The sequence below is a fragment of the Staurois parvus genome, unplaced genomic scaffold, assembly GCF_062004578.1.
Source record: "Staurois parvus isolate SC_StPar_1 unplaced genomic scaffold, SC_StPar_1.0 ptg000917l, whole genome shotgun sequence".
Lineage (NCBI taxonomy): Eukaryota > Metazoa > Chordata > Amphibia > Anura > Ranidae > Staurois > Staurois parvus.
In genome coordinates, this window is record NW_028318713.1 from 1,364,750 (window position 1) to 1,381,442 (window position 16,693).

Genomic DNA, 16,693 nt, shown 5'->3' on the forward strand with positions numbered 1-16,693 from the left:
CTTTCACCCGGTTCTTCTTCAGAAATGTAACAGTGGCCTTAGATGTGTGTTTTGGATCATTGTCATGTTGGAAAAGTGCACGACAACCAAGGGCATGGAGCAGTGGCATCCCAAGGCAGGTGCGGGTGGTTCGAACCGCACCGGGTGACACCGACCGCACGGGGTGACACCGGACCCGCTCCACAAAAAGGTAAGTTGTAAAGCAAGCTGACGATCGTTGGCTTTCTTTACAACTTACCTTTTCTTGGAGCGGGTCTGGTGTCAACCCATATAGGTTGCATGCCGACGATCCTGCGGGGATCATCGGCATGCAACCTATACGGGGTGACGTCGGTGTAGCGGCAAGATGTCTCTCCCATGTAGATGTCCCCCCTGAAGCAACTGCGCATGTCCCGGTTTAACGCACGATCAATCGATGATAGAACTACTGCTATCATCGATTGATCGTGCCTGAAACCGGGACATGCGCAGTTGCTTCAGGGGGGACATATCTACATGGGAGACACATCTTGCTGCTACACCCGGACCCACTCCAAGAAAAGGTAAGTTGTAAAGAACAATCCCCGCAGGATGGATCGGATCTGTGGATTGAGCATAATGGATTGGAGTCCGATCCCTTATGCTCAATCCGCAGATCCGATCCATCCTGCGGAGATCGTCGGAGGGGGTGTCACCAAGTGTTATTGCACCGGGTGACACCAACCCTAGGGACGCCTCTGGCATGGAGTGATGGTAGCATCTTCTCCTTCAATATAGAGCAGTACATCTGTGAATTCATGACACCATCAATGAAATGTAGCTCTCCGACACCAGCAGCACTCATGCAGCCCCACAGAAGGACACCTCTGCCTCATCTCTTTCCCTTCTCTCCCACCCCCCTACCTGATCTCTTTCCCTTCTCTCCCATCCCTCTGCCTCATCTCTTTCCCTCCTCTCCCACCCCCCTGCCTGATCTCTTTCCCTCCTCTCCCACCCCCCTGCCTCATCTCTTTCCCTTCTCTCCCACCCCCCTGCCTGATCTCTTTCCCTTCTCTCCCACCCCCCTGCCTGATCTCTTTCCCTTCTCTCCCATCCCTCTGCCTCATCTCTTTCCCTTCTCTCCCATTCCTCTGCCTCATCTCTTTCCCTTCTCTCCCACCCCCCTGCCTCATCTCTTTCCCTTCTCTCCCATCCCTCTGCCTGATCTCTTTCCCTTCTCTCCCACCCCCCTGCCTGATTTCTTTCCCTTCTCTCCCATCCCTCTGCCTCATCTCTTTCCCTTCTCTCCCATCCCTCTGCCTTATCTCCCTCATCTCTATCTATATCACATCTCTCCCTTTTCTCTCTCTATCATTTCTATCCTCTATCCAATTTAATTCAAATGAGCTTTATTGGCAGGACCAAATAACATTTTAGCATTGCCAAACCAGTTTGTATGGGAAAGGGGGGTGGGGAAATGGATAATATAAAGGGGGATAGGGGAAGAGTCCATGTAAAGGATTTTTATGTCCTCAGTTTTTCATGTCCCTCTCAGTCTGTGGCATGGTGTCACATATTGTGCAGCTACTTTCACCATTGGCTCCTCTTCTCCCAGTAGAACTTGGAGTTTCCTCTTCTCTTCTATAGAAGTGAAGTCCGGGATGAGAGTCCCTGGAAGTGAGTGTCCCTCACTGATGAGTACTTGGGGCACTGTAGCAGGGAGTGGTCCTCATCCTTCAGGACCCCCTGGTCACATTGCTGGCACAGTCCACTCTCCCTGGGTTTGTAGGTCTGTCTGTGCCATCGTGATTTGATGTGGGGCAGTGGGGGGCTCAGCCTGTACAGGCTCAGGGTCTGTCTGCCTTTGGGGTGTTGTAGCACCTCCAGGTATGGGGCCAGTTTGCAGTGACTGGTAAACAGTTTCTTGGAGTTTGTTATTTTGTTTCTCCATTCCCCAACATGTTTCTTTGGAATCATTCATTATGTTTCTTATTTGAGATTTAGTCAGGACATATTGTTGGGCGTTTGGGATAGACATGGCGCTGATGAGTTGTTGCAGGCCACATGGCTTCAACTGGTCCTTATTGGTCAGTAAGGCAAATTTCCCTCATCTCTGCTCTCTCTCTCATCTCTGTTCTCTCTCTCATCTCTGTTCTCTCTCTCTCAACTCTCTCCTCTTTTCCCTCTCTCTCCTCTCTCCCCTCTCTCTCCTCTCTCCCCTCTCTCTCTCATCTCTGTTCTCTCTCAACACGCTCCTCTCTCCCCTCTCTCTCCCCTCTCTCTCATCTCTGTTCTCCCTCTTTCTCTCTCGCTCTCCCCTCTCTCTCATCTATGCTCTCTCCCTCTCCCTCTTTCTCTCTCGCTCTCCCCTCTCTCTCATCTATGTTCTCTCTCTCTCCCTCTTTCTCTCTTCCCCTCTCCTCTCTTCCCCTCTCCTCTCTTCCCCTTTCTCTCCTCTCTTCCCCTCTCTCCTCTCTTCCCCTCTCTCCCCTCTATATTCTCATTCTTCTCTCTCCCCTCTCTCTTCTCTCCCCCCCCCCCCTCTCTCATCTCTTCTCTCTCTCATCTCTGTTCCTTCTCTTTCTCTCTTGCTCTCCCCTCTGCCTCATATATGTTCTCTCTCCTCTCTCCCCTCTCTCTTCTCTCTCTCTCCCCTCTCTCTCCTCTCTCCCCTCTCTCTCATCTATGTTCTCTCTTTCTCCTGCCCCCCTCTCTCTTCTCTTTGTACCCTTACTTTCCTCTCTTCTCCCTCTATATCTCTTTCTCCCCTCTCTCTTCTCTGTCTCTCCTCTCTTATCGCTCTCTCTCCTCTCTCTCCTCTCTCTCCTCTCTTCTCTCTCTCTCATCTCTTATCTCTCTCCCCATCTCTCTCTCCATCTCTCTCTCTCCTCTCCCACTCTCCCTTCTCTCTCTCTCTTCATTTTCTCCTCTCTTGTTCTCTCCTCTCTCTCTCTTTCTTTCTCCCCCCCCCCTCTCTTCTCTTTGTACCCTCACTTTCCTCTCTCTTCTCTCTCTATATCTCTTTCTCCCCCCTCTCTCCTCTCTCTCTCCTCTCTTTTCTCTCTCTCCCTCATCTATTATCTCTCTCTCTCTCTCTCTCTCTCCTCTCTCATTCTCCCTTCTCTCTGCATTTGTCTTCATCTCTCTCTCTCTTCTTTTTATCCTCTCTCTCCTCTCTCTCTTCTTTCTCTCTCTTCTTTCTCTCTCCCTCATTCTCTCTCTGCCTTTTGTTGCTTCATGACATTTGGAACCATGTGGCAGCGCCAGCCTCCTTAATGCCTCAGTCCCCAGAAAGAGAAGGCTGAGCCCCTTTAATCTCCTTTTATTGAGCAGTAGCCGGCTGTATAAAAATATGATTTTCTTCAGTAAACACTTCGCATCACCCACTGACTGACCGAGACTTTGCGAGGAGCCAAAATCTAATGTAAACCTTTAAAAGACTGAAAATCCGGCTTATTGAAGACATTTTTTTCCCTTTGTTTTATACTGCGCCCCGGCCGCCCGATGCTATTTTGCTGCCGAGGAACAGAAGAGATTTTAAAAGAAATTGAATTTCTATCTCATTCATCTCAATTCTTAACGGGTCAGCACTTGCATTGAACAGGCTCGCTAACCTCTCTTTAGATAGTAAGTCTTGAGTACTGCGCTGATAACTGTACTGTAATATCGGCTGCACAAGACTGTCAGCTCTCCCAGTAAATACAGAGGATTTATTTATTTCTACATTATGCCTTATAATGCCTTTTATTCTATTGTTTTACCCCTCGGTAGTAAAAAAATCTATTCCTTCTATAGACCAGCCAAATATTGCTGCATTGAGTATACTGGATATACTGTACATATATTTATATCTACACACTCAGTATTAAAGTGGACCTGTCAGTAACTTTTCAAGTCTACATGAATACATTCCTGAAGTGTCACAATATACAGCAACAATATCGTGTTTTAAAAAAGCTCAGTTTTTTAAAAAATCTTATTAAAAATCCATTCCTGAGCTCCAGCCTGTGACTTTGCCTATGTTCTATAAGTGACCACCTTGAAATATTTATCCAAATGTCACTATATCGTGCCTGATGAAAAAAAGATTTTAGCTTCTAAAAAAATATATAAATATTGCTGCCACTATACCCTATTTAAAAAATCCAAAAATTATGAGTATCACCCAGGGGTGGACTGACCAATCGAGCACTCGAGCACTGTCCGAGGGCCCGGGGTCAGTAGGGGGCCCCATGAGATGCCCTGGTGCCTTTCATTGGCTTTTTCATAGGCTTTTTTGGGTGTGGGCGAGGACACAGGGGCCCCATGATCCCCTATTGCCCGGTCGGCCCCTGGTATCACCCCTATTTTAATGAATACAAGCGGCGCATACACTTCATAATGCTATCATCAAACATCAATTATCATATTATTATATTATTGTAATATATTATATATAATTTTATATATAATATATATAAAAATAATAGAATTTTATATTATATAATTTTATTATATTATTTATCATTCTTTGTCTCCACCATTATTTCTGTAAAAAATACATAAATAAATATAAATATAAATAAAGATTTATATTTATTAAGTTATTAAGTTGTTTATTTATATTTATTTTTTATAATTATCACTTATATATTATATATCATTCTTTGTCATCTTCACCATTATTTCTGTAAAAAATACATAAATAAAAATAAATATAATTAAACATTTATATATATATCTATCTATATATATATCTATCTATATATATATATATATATATATATATTAAGTTATTCAGTTGTTTATTTATTTATATTTATTTTTTATAATTATCACTCATATATTATATATCATTCTTTGTCTTCACCATTATTTCTGTAAAAAATACATAAATAAAAATAAATATAAATAAATAAACAACTTAATAACTTAATATAAATATATATAAAAATAGAAATGTTTAATTATATTTATTTTTATTTATGTATTTTTTACAGAAATAATGGTGAAGATGACAAAGAATGATATATAATATATAAGTGATAATTATAAAAAATAAATATAAATAAACAACTTAATAACTTAATAAATATAAATATTTATTTATATATATATTTATTTATGTATTTTTTACAGAAATAATGGTGAAAACAAAGAATTATATATATTAGTGATAATTATAAAAAAATTATATAAATAAATAAACAACTTAATAATTCAATATATATAAATATAAATATTTGTTTATATTTATTTTTATTTATGTATTTTTTACAGAAATAATTGTGAAAACAAAGAATGATATATAATATATTAGTGATAATTATAAAAATTAAATATAAATAAATAAACAACTTAATAATGTAATATATATAAATATAAATATTTGTTTATATTTATTTTTATTTATGTATTTTTTACAGAAATAATGGTGAAAACAAAGAATGAAATCTAATATATGAGTGATAATTATAAAAAATAAGTATAAATAAATAAACAACTGAATAACTTAATATATATATATTATATAATTATATATATACATATATATATATTATATATATATATATAAATATATATATATATATATATATATATATATATATATATATATATATATATATATATAAAAATATAAATGTTTTGCCCTGGGCCCTGTGGGGATTTGGGAAGTTGTGCTAGAAGGGGTGATTTGTACCAGGAGGGTGGTTATGTCTAAGGAACAGGGATTTGGGGGTGGGGGGGGTGATTTGTGCTAGTAGGGATGATTGGAGGGATTTGTGCTAGGAGTTGGGAGAGGGGATTTAGAGAGGGAGAGGATTTGAACAGGGAGGGGCAAATTTGTATTGGTAGAGCAGAATTTTTCTTTGGGAAGAATTTTGTTTTACATAGGGAATTTATGCTTAAGGGGTACCCATATGAAAGAAAAATATGTTTGAAATATATTTTTAAAATATTCTTCCCAAATATTTGAAATGCTACAATTTTGGCTGTATTCAATATATTTCAAAATATATTTAAAAAAAAAAAAAAAAAATATATATATATATATATATATATATATATATATATATATAAAATACATGTATACACATATATATGTATATATGTATGTATATATTGCACGTTGAAATGTGATTTTTATACATTACAAACTATATGAAAATTATTTTTAAAAATACATATATTTTTAAATTATATTCTTCAGATTTTTTTTAACACATAAAAAAGTTAATTTCAACATATATTTTTACATATATTTGTAAATGCATTTGAAAAAATGTAGATTTGTATTTCTAAAGACATACAGTATATTTGAAATGTATTTCTTAAAAATATTTTTAATATATTTTGTAAAAGAAATGTATTTCAACATGCAATAAATATATATATATATATATATATATATATATATATATATATATAGAAGTATATTTTGAAATATATTGAATATGTCCAAAATTGTAGCATTTCAAATATATGTCAATATATTTGTGAAGAATATTTTTAAAATATATTTCAAATATATTTTTCCTCCATGTGGGTCTTTTTTTAAATCTTGCGTTGAGTCATGGCTATACACAAGCACATTGCACAATCTCATTCTGTTTTTCAGTTTTCTTGCCCTCCATTAGTACTGAGACAAATTCATCCAGTGCCCAGGGCAAAGATGTGGAACTGCGTCCCCCCCCCCTCCCCCCAATAGGTGAACCACCCTGTGCCATTCCCTGCGCTCTTGTTCCAGCTGCCCATGCTTGCCAAGTATATATATATATATATTTATTTATTTATTTACATATATTTTGAAATATATTGAATATGGCCAAAATTGTAGTATTTTTAAAATATATTTCAAATATATTTTCCTTCCATATTTTCCTTCCATTTTCCTTCCATGTGGGAAACTATGCTATATATACTTGAATTTTTTTTAAATATTTCAAATATGGGCAAAATTGTACTATTTTTAAAATATATTTCAAAAATATTTTTCTTCCATGTGGGAAACTATGGTATATACAATGGAAATTTTTTTATACTACTAATGGCGGCAATTGGCGGCTTATAATGAGGCTGCAGGACTGTGGATGGCAATCTGACACTAACTGCCACTGACATCCCCAGCGACATTAATACAGTGATCGGTGATAATAATATACATTGTCATTGTACTAATGGCACTGGCTGGGAAATATATTTTGAAATATATTGAATATGGCCAAAATTGTAGCATTTCAAATATGTGTCAATATATTTGTGAAGAATATTTTTAAAATATATTTCAAATATATTTTTCCTCCATGTGGGTCTTTTTTTAAATCTTGCGTTGAGTCATGGCTATACACAAGCACATTGCACAATCTCATTCTGTTTTTCATTTTTGTTGCCCTCCATTAGTACTGAGACAAATTCATCCAGTGCCCAGTGAAAAGATGTAGAACTGCATCCCCCCCCCCAATAGGTGAACCACCCTGTGCCATTCCCTGCACCCTTGTTCCAGTTGCCCATGCTTGCCAAGTATATATATATATATATATATATATATATATATATATATATATATTTATTTATTTATTTATTTATTTACATATATTTTGAAATATATTGAATATGGCCAAAATTTTAGTATTTTTAAAATATATTTCAAATATAATTTCCTTCCATATTTTCCTTCCATTTTCCTTCCATGTGGGAAACTATGGTATATATACTGGAATTTTTTTTTAAATATTTCAAATATGGCCAAAATTGTAGTATTTTTAAAATATATTTCAAATATATTTTTCTTCCATATGGGAAACTATGGTATATATAATGTAATTTTTTTTTTATACTACTAATGGCGGCAATCGGCGACTAATAATGAGGCTGCGGGACTGCAGATGGCAATCTGACACTAACTGCCACTGACATCCCCAGCGACATTAATACAGAATCGGTGATAATAATATACATTGTCACTGTACTAATGGCACTGGCTGGGAAATATATTTTAAAATATAGTGAATGTGGCCAAAATTGTAGCATTTAAAAATTTGTCTCTATATATGGGGGGAGAATATTTTTTAAAATATATTTCAAATATATTTTCCTTTCATATTTTCCTTCCATTTTCCTTCCATGTGGGAACCTATGGTATATATACTGTATTTTTTTAAAACATATATTTCAAATATGGCCAAAATTGTAGTATTTTTAAAATATATTTCAAATATATTTTTCTTCCATGTGGGAAACCTAGGTATATACAATGGAATTTTTTTTTTATATACTACTAATGGCGGCGATCGGCGACTTATAATGAGGCTGTGGGACTGTGGATGGCAATCTGACACTAACAAATATATTTTCCTTCCATATTTTGCTTCCATTTTCCTTCCATGTGGGAAACTATGGTATATATACTGAAATTTTATTTTAAATATTTTAAATATTTCAAATATGGCCAAAATTGTAGTATTTTTAAAATATATTTCAAATATATTTTCCTTCCATTTTCCTTCCATGTGGGAACCTATGGGATATATACTGGAATTTTTTTTTAAATATTTCAAATATATTGAAATATATTGAATACGGCCAAAATTGTAGCATTTCAAATATATGTCAATATATTTGGGAAGAATATTTTTAAAATATATTTCAAATATATTTTCCTTCCATATTTTCCTTCCATTTTCCTTCCATGTGGGAACCTATGGTATATATACTGGATTGTTTTAAAAAATATTTCAAATATGGCCAGAATTGTGGTATTTTTAAAATATATTTCAAATATATTTTTCTTCCATGTGGGAAACTATGGTATATATAATGGAAATTTTTAATGGCACTGGCTGGGAAATATATTTTCGAAATATATTGAATAAGGCAAAAATTGTAGCATTTTTAAAATATATTTCAAATATATTTTCCTTCCATTTTCCTTCCATGTGGGAAACTATGGTATATATACTGCAATTTTTTTTTAAATATTTCAAATATGGCCAAAATTGTATTATATTCTTCAGATTTTTTTTTACATATAACAAAGTCATTTCAACATATATTTGTAAATGCATTTGCAAAAATGTAGATTTGACATACTGTATATTTGAAATGTATTTTTAAAAATAGTTTTCATATATTTTGTAATAAAAATGCATTTCAACATGCAGTATGTATATATGTATATATATATATATATAATATATATATATATATATATATATATATATATATATATATTTTTTTTTTTTTTTTTAATTTATATTTCTTGAAATATATTAAATATGTCCAAAATTGTAGCATTTCAAATATATGTCAATATATTTGGGAAGAATATTTTTAAAATATATTTCAAATATATTTTTCTTCCATGTGGGAAACTATGGTATATACAATGGAAATTTTTTTTTTATACTACTAATGGCGGCGATCGGCGACTTATAATGAGGCTGTGGGACTGCGGATGGCAATCTGACACTAACAAATATATTTTCCTTCCATATTTTGCTTCCATTTTCCTTCCATGTGGGAAACTATGGTATATATACTGGAATTTTATTTTAAATATTTTAAATATTTCAAATATGGCCAAAATTGTAGTATTTTTAAAATATATTTCAAATATACTTTCTTTCCATATTTTCCTTCCATGTGGGAAACTATGGTACATATACTGGAATTTTTTTTTAAATATTTCAAATATGGCCAAAATTGTAGTATTTTTAAAATATAAGTCAAATATATTTTTCTTCCATGTGGGAAACTATGGTATATACAATGGAATTTTTTTTTTTTATACTACTAATGGCGGCGATCGGCGACTTATAACGAGGCTGCGGGACTGCGGATGGCAATCTGACACTAACTGCCACTGACATCCCCAGCCACATTAATACAGTGATCGGTGATAATAATATACATTGTCACTGTACTAATGGCACTGGCTGGGAAATATATTTTCGAAATATATTGAATATGGCCAAAATTGTAGTATTTTTAAAATATATTTCAAATATATTTTCCTTCCATTTTCCTTCCATGTTGGAAACTATGGTATATATACTGGATTTTTTAAAAAAAATATTTCAAATATGGCCAAAATTGTATTATATTCTTCAGATTTTTTTTTACATATAACAAAGTCATTTCAACATATATTTTTACATATATTTGTAAATGCATTTGCAAAAATGTAGATTTGACATACTGTAGATTTGAAATGTATTTTTAAAAATAGTTTTCATATATTTTGTAATAAAAATGCATTTCAACATGCAGTATGTATATATATATATATATATATATATATATATATTTATTTATATTTCTTGAAATATATTTTGAAATATATTGAATATGTCCAAAATTGTAGCATTTCAAATATATGTCAATATATTTGGGAAGAATATTTTTAAAATATATTTCAAATATATTTTTCTTCCACGTGGGAAACTATGGTATATACAATGGAAATTTTTTTTTTATACTACTAATGGCGGCGATCGGCGACTTATAATGAGGCTGCGGGACTGCGGATGGCAATCTGACACTAACTGCTACTGACATCCCTAGCGACATTAATACAGTGATCGGTGATAATAATATACATTGTCCTGTACTAATGGCACTGGCTGGGAAATATATTTTGAAATATATTGAATACGGCCAAAATTGTAGCATTTCAAATATCTGTCAATAAATTTGGGAAGAATATTTTAAAAATATATTTCAAATATATTTTTCTTCCATGTGAATAGGGGTGAAGGTTAGTGTTCAATTTTTTTTTTTTTTTTTTTGGGGGGGGGGGGATGATTTTTGCTGACACATAATATTTATACATTTTTGAGGGGGGAGGTGCTGTTTTGCATCTCCTCCCTGGGCGCTAGGTGACCCTGTCCCGGCACTGCCTGGAATACATATCTGATGACAGGTTCACTTTAACAGATTCTAAATGTAATTTCACATTCATTACCGCCATGCATAGTGTGAATGGGGCCTTAAATCTCAGCAAAGGGAAATCTGTCATCAGCAAGCCGGCACAATTATAACAACATAAGTCAGACTATTTCCATTCTTGTATAAGGTGCTGATTTCCTCGACGTGTTTCTCGGTATCTTCGGATCGGTTATGGCTCCTGTAACACAATAAAAGCTTTATGGTTTCCTGTATGTGATGGCGTTGTCAGCCTCTGGGGTGTCGCATCTTTTTTTTTTTTTTCTTGAATTAGCGCACGTTCTGTGACGGCAGCTTACCTGCCAGAGCGGCAATCATACATTTTATGGAACTATCTCATTTTGCGTCGGAAATTTTCAAAACTGCATAGCGGGAGTCAAATTGGACCCGAAGACATATCATTTAACTGGAGCCTGTGTACAAATAACTGTGATTTATCCCGAAATGAGAGGCTGGATCACGTTTAAAGCACAATTTGTAGAAAGTATTAAAAGGAAACAGTCAATTTAAAGAAAATCTTTATGAAGACGGATGGCATGTAATAGACAAGAAAACTCCAGAAATACACCGCGCTCTGACAAGGGTCAATGGAAGTATAAAGAACAAACAACAACTATAACATAGAGAACATACGCTATATTGTCAAAAGTATTGGGACACCCCCTCCAAATCATTGGATTCAGGTATTCAGATTGGCCCAACAACAGTGCATAGAGAGCTTCATGGAATGGGTTTCCATGGCCGAGCAGCTGCGTCCAAGCCTTCCATCACCAAGTGCAATGCAAAGCGTCGGATGCCGTGGTGTAAAGCACGTCGCCACTGGACTCTAGAGCAGAGGAGATGTGTTCTCTGGAGTGACCAATCACGCTTCTCTGTCTGGCAATCCGATGGACGTGTCTGGCTTTGGCGGTGGTCAGGAGAACGGTACTTGCCTGACTGCATTGGGCCAAGTGTAAAGTTTGGTGGAGGGGGGATGATGGTGTGGAGTTCTTTTTCAGGGGTTAGGCTTGGCCCCCTAGTTCCAGTGAAAGGCTGTTTGATAGTACGCCTGTGTCTGGAGTTTAAAAGGGCATCTGGGTAGTGTTGGGTGGATGGGTTGTTGCTGGGTTGTGGGTAGTGTTGGGTGGACGGGTTGTTGCTGGGTTGTGGGTAGTGTTGGGTGGACGGGCTGTTGCTGGGTTGTGGGTAGTGTTGGGTGGACGGGTTGTTGCTGGGTTGTGGGTAGTGTTGGGTGGACGGGTTGTTGCTGGGTTGTGGGTAGTGTTGGGTGGACGGGCTGTTGCTGGGTTGTGGGTAGTGTTGGGTGGACGGGTTGTTGCTGGGTTGTGGGTAGTGTTGGGTGGACGGGTTGTTGCTGGGTTGTGGGTAGTGTTGGGTGGACGGGCTGTTGCTGGGTTGTGGGTAGTGTTGGGTGGACGGGTTGTTGCTGGGTTGTGGGTAGTGTTGGGTGGACAGGTTGTTGCTGGGTTGTGGGTAGTGTTGGGTGGACGGGTTGTTGCTGGGTTGTGGGTAGTGTTGGGTGGACGGGCTGTTGCTGGGTTGTGGGTAGTGTTGGGTGGACGGGCTGTTGCTGGGTTGTGGGTAGTGTTGGGTGGACGGGTTGTTGCTGGGTTGTGGGTAGTGTTGGGTGGACAGGTTGTTGCTGGGTTGTGGGTAGTGTTGGGTGGACGGGCTGTTGCTGGGTTGTGGGTAGTGTTGGGTGGACGGGTTGTTGCTGGGTTGTGGGTAGTGTTGGATGAACTCTTAAGGTGTCAGCATACCAAGACATTTTGGACAATTTCATGCTCCCAAATTTGTGGGAGGAGTTTGGGGATGGCCCCTTCCTGCTCCAACATGACTGCACACCAGTGCACAAAGCAAGGTCCATAAAGACATGGAGGAGCCAGTTTGGGGTGGAGGAACTTGACTGGCCTGCACAGAGTCCTGACCTCAACCCCATAGAACACCTTTGGGATGAATTAGAGCGGAGACTGTGAGCCAGGCCTCCTCCCCCGACATCAGTACCTGACCTGACAAATGTGCTTCTGGAAGAATGGTCCAACCTTCCCATAGACACCCTCCTAAACCTTGTGGACGGCCTTCCCAGAAGAGTTGAAGCTGTTATAGCTGCAAAGGGCGGGGCCAACTCAATATTGAACCCTACGGACTAAGACTGGGGGGTATTAAAGGTCATGTGCGTGGAAAGGCAGGCGGCCCCATACATTTGGCAATATAGTGTATATATAAGGATGAGTTATAACACTCAAATGTACGAGTAATACTATAATTATAAACAATTCTTAAATATAAAAAACTTATTTTATAAATAATATTTTTATTATTTAATATTAATTAAAATAAAATCTATGTATATATGTATCAGTCAAGTTTGCAAATTGTGAATATTAAGTCCATAGGTATTGAAATAGGAAATCTTGATCCATCACAAAACAAGTGCAAAAATACACCCTCCAGTGCCCCCACATTTTAAATGTGTGCAAAGTCTAATGAAAATTCCAAACAAAGACTTTGAGAGTCTAAATTCTTCTAATCTTGACATTAGTTCAGAGCACAATAATAAAAAGCAGCCAATGGCCTCCAGTCACACAATCCCCCCATCATAGAGCCCTCATACTGTATACAATGTCCCCCATCACAGAAACTCCATTACACAGCCTCCCTATCAGGGGCGGACTACAACTCATGGGGCCCCCAGGCAATAGGGGATCATGGAGCCCCTGTGTCCTTGCCTCAAAAAAGCCTATGAAAAAGGTACCAGGGGCATCTCATGGGCCCCCCTGCTGACCCCGCGCCCTAGGGCAGTGCCCGAGTTTCCAAATAGTCAGTCTGCCCCTGCTCCCTGTCAAACAGCCCCCCAATACAGAGTCCCCCATCATAAAACCCCAGAATACACAATCCCCCCATCAAAGAGCCCCCCTATAAAAGAGCCCCCAAAACACAGGCCCTCTATCAAACAGCCTCCCAATACACAATCTACCTATTAATGAGCCCCCTATTATGTAGTCCCCCATCATAGAGACCTCATACTGTATACAATGTCCCCCATCACAGAACCTCCATTACACAGCCTCCCGTGCAAAGAGCCCCCCAATACACAATTCCCCTATCAAACAGCCTCCAATACCGAGTCCCCTGTCATAAAGTCCCAGAATACACAATCCCCCCATCAAAGAGCCCCCCAGTACACAGCCCCCCCTATGAAACAGCCCCCAAAACACAGGCCCTCTATCAAACAGCCTCCCAATACACAATCTATCTATTAAAGAGAACTCTATTATGTAGCCCCCCTTCATAGAGCCCCAGAATACAGTCTCCCTTCAACAAAGAGCCCACAGTCCCTCTATCAAGGGGCCCTCCAATACACAGGCTCCCTATCAAAGAGCCTCACATACAGAGGGCCCCATTATAAAGGCCCCCAATACACAGTCCCCCATTTAAAGAGCCCCCCAGTACACAGTCCCTCTATCAAAGGGCCCTCCAATACACAATTCCCCTATCAAAGAGCCTCACATACAGAGGGCCCCATTATAAAGCTCCCCAATACACAGTCCCCCATCAAAGAGCCCCCCAATACACAATTTCCACATCATAGAGCCAGTAGGTAGCCCCTTATCACAGAGCCCCTAATACACAGACCCTCTATCAAAAAGCCACCCAATACACAGCCCCCCCCCCCCCCCCCAGTACATAGTCCTCCATCACACAGAACTCCTCAATACTTATTCCCTCCATCACAGAGCCCCAGAATAAACAACACCCTCATCAAAAAGACCCCCAATATACAGCCTCCCTATACATCCCCCTATCAAAGAGCCCCCACTACACAATCCTCCATCATAGAGCAACCCCAATACACAGTACCCCTATCAAAGAGACCCCAATACACATCCCTATCGTTGAGTTCCCCAACACACAGTCCCCTATCACAGAGCCCCCAATACAGAGTTCCCCTATCAAAGATTCCCCCAGTACACAATCCCCCCATGTTAGAGTAGCCCAATCACACAGCCCCTCAATACACAGTCCCCTGTCACACAGCCCCTCAATACACAGTCCCCCATCATAGTGTCTCTAATACACATTCTCCCATCACAGAGCCCCCCAATACATTCACCACATCACAGAGCCCCTAATTCACAGTCTTCTCTTCACAGAGCCCCCAATATACACCTACCTGGCACTAAGACACCCTCCTGTCATCAAGACACCTACCTGGCACTAAGACACCCTCCTGTCATCAAGACACCTACCTGTCACTAAGACACCCTCCTGTCATCAAGAAGCCTACCTTTCACTGAGACATCCTCCTGCCATCAAGGCACCTACCTGTCACTAAGACACCCTCCAGTCATCAAGGCACCTACCTGTCACTAAGACACCCTCCTGTCATCAAGGCACCTACCTGTCACTAAGACACCCTCCTGTCATCAAGGCACCTACCTGTCACTAAGACACCCTCCTGTCATCAAGGCACCTACCTGTCACTAAGACATCCTCCTGCCATCAAGGCACCTACCTGTCACTAAGACATCCTCCTGGCATCAAGGCACCTACCTGTCACTAAGACACCATCCTGTCATCAAGGCACCTACCTGTCACTAAGACACCCTCCTACCATCAAGGCACCTATCTGTCACTAAGACACCCGCCTGTCATCAAGACACCTATCTGTCACTAAGATATCCTCCTGCCATCAAGGCACTTACTGGTCACTAAGACACCTACCTGTGTTCAAGACATCTACAGTACCTGTCACTAAGACACCCTCCTGCCATCAAGGCACCTACCTGTCACTAAGACACCCGCCTGTCATCAAGACACCTACCTGTCACTAAGACATCCTCCTGCCATCAAGGCACTTCATGGTCACTAAGACACCCTCCTGTCATCAAGGCACCTACCTGTCACTAAGACACCCACCTGTCATCAAGACATCTACCTGTCACTAAGACACCCACCTGTCATCAAGGCACCTACCTGTCACTAAGACACCCACCTGTCATCAAGACATCTACCTGTCACTAAGACACCCTCCTGTCATCAAGGCACCTACCTATCACTAAGACACCATCCTGTCATCAAGGCACCTACCTGTCACTAAGACATCCTCCTGCCATCAAGGCACCTACCTGTCACTAAGACACCCACCTGTCATCAAGACATCTACCTGTCACTAAGTCATCCTCCTGCCATCAAGGCACCTACCTATCACTAAGACACCCACCTGTCATCAAGACATCTACCTTTCACTGAGACACCCTCCTGTCATCAAGACACCTACCTGTCACTAAGACATCCTCCTGCCATCAAGGCACCTACCTCTCATTAAGACCCCTACCTGTCATCAAAAGACCCCCAAAATACACAGTCCTCCATCACAGAACCCCCACCCCCCAATCACACAGTCCCCTCTTCACATCAGAGCCCTACCTTTTGGCCCCAGAAATGGGACAGAGGAGCTGAAGGAGGTCTGGAGGAGGTGGACTTCTGTCTTCTCCTGAATGCTGGGGCCGACCCTGCATGCTATCTGCTCTGGATCAGAGTAATGTGATGGCATGGTACGGGTGAGTCAGTCATCATCACTATAGCAGCCAATGATGCCATGCGTCCTATTCGTAGAGCATCATTGGTTGATGCTGGTGGCTGGCCTGCCTGCACTTTGACAACTTATGAAGATAATCCAGGGCAAGCTACATTCCATTCTTGGGGCACCATGAGGAGAACCAGACAGCTCCTCACCAGAAACACTGACTTAAGAGATATATATTTATTTGAAAGAGTGAAGGGCCACCCATGAGGCTCTTCAAGTTTA

At 39.2% G+C, this 16,693-nt stretch overlaps 1 protein-coding gene and 1 long non-coding RNA gene across 9 annotated transcripts in view; one reads left to right on the forward strand and one right to left on the reverse strand.

Moving 5' to 3' along the window:
- The window catches only part of LOC149442060 (uncharacterized), a 41,427-nt gene extending 25,013 nt beyond the window's left edge, over nt 1-16,414 (reverse strand). Inside the window, exon 1 of the long non-coding RNA XR_016307245.1 lies at nt 16,312-16,414. This is a non-coding gene — a long non-coding RNA (uncharacterized LOC149442060). The remainder of the gene's footprint in view (nt 1-16,311) is intronic.
- Nucleotides 1-16,693, forward strand: part of DAB1 (DAB adaptor protein 1) — a 1,130,661-nt gene that overhangs the window by 863,349 nt on the left and 250,619 nt on the right. The gene's annotated exons all lie outside the window — the stretch shown is intronic.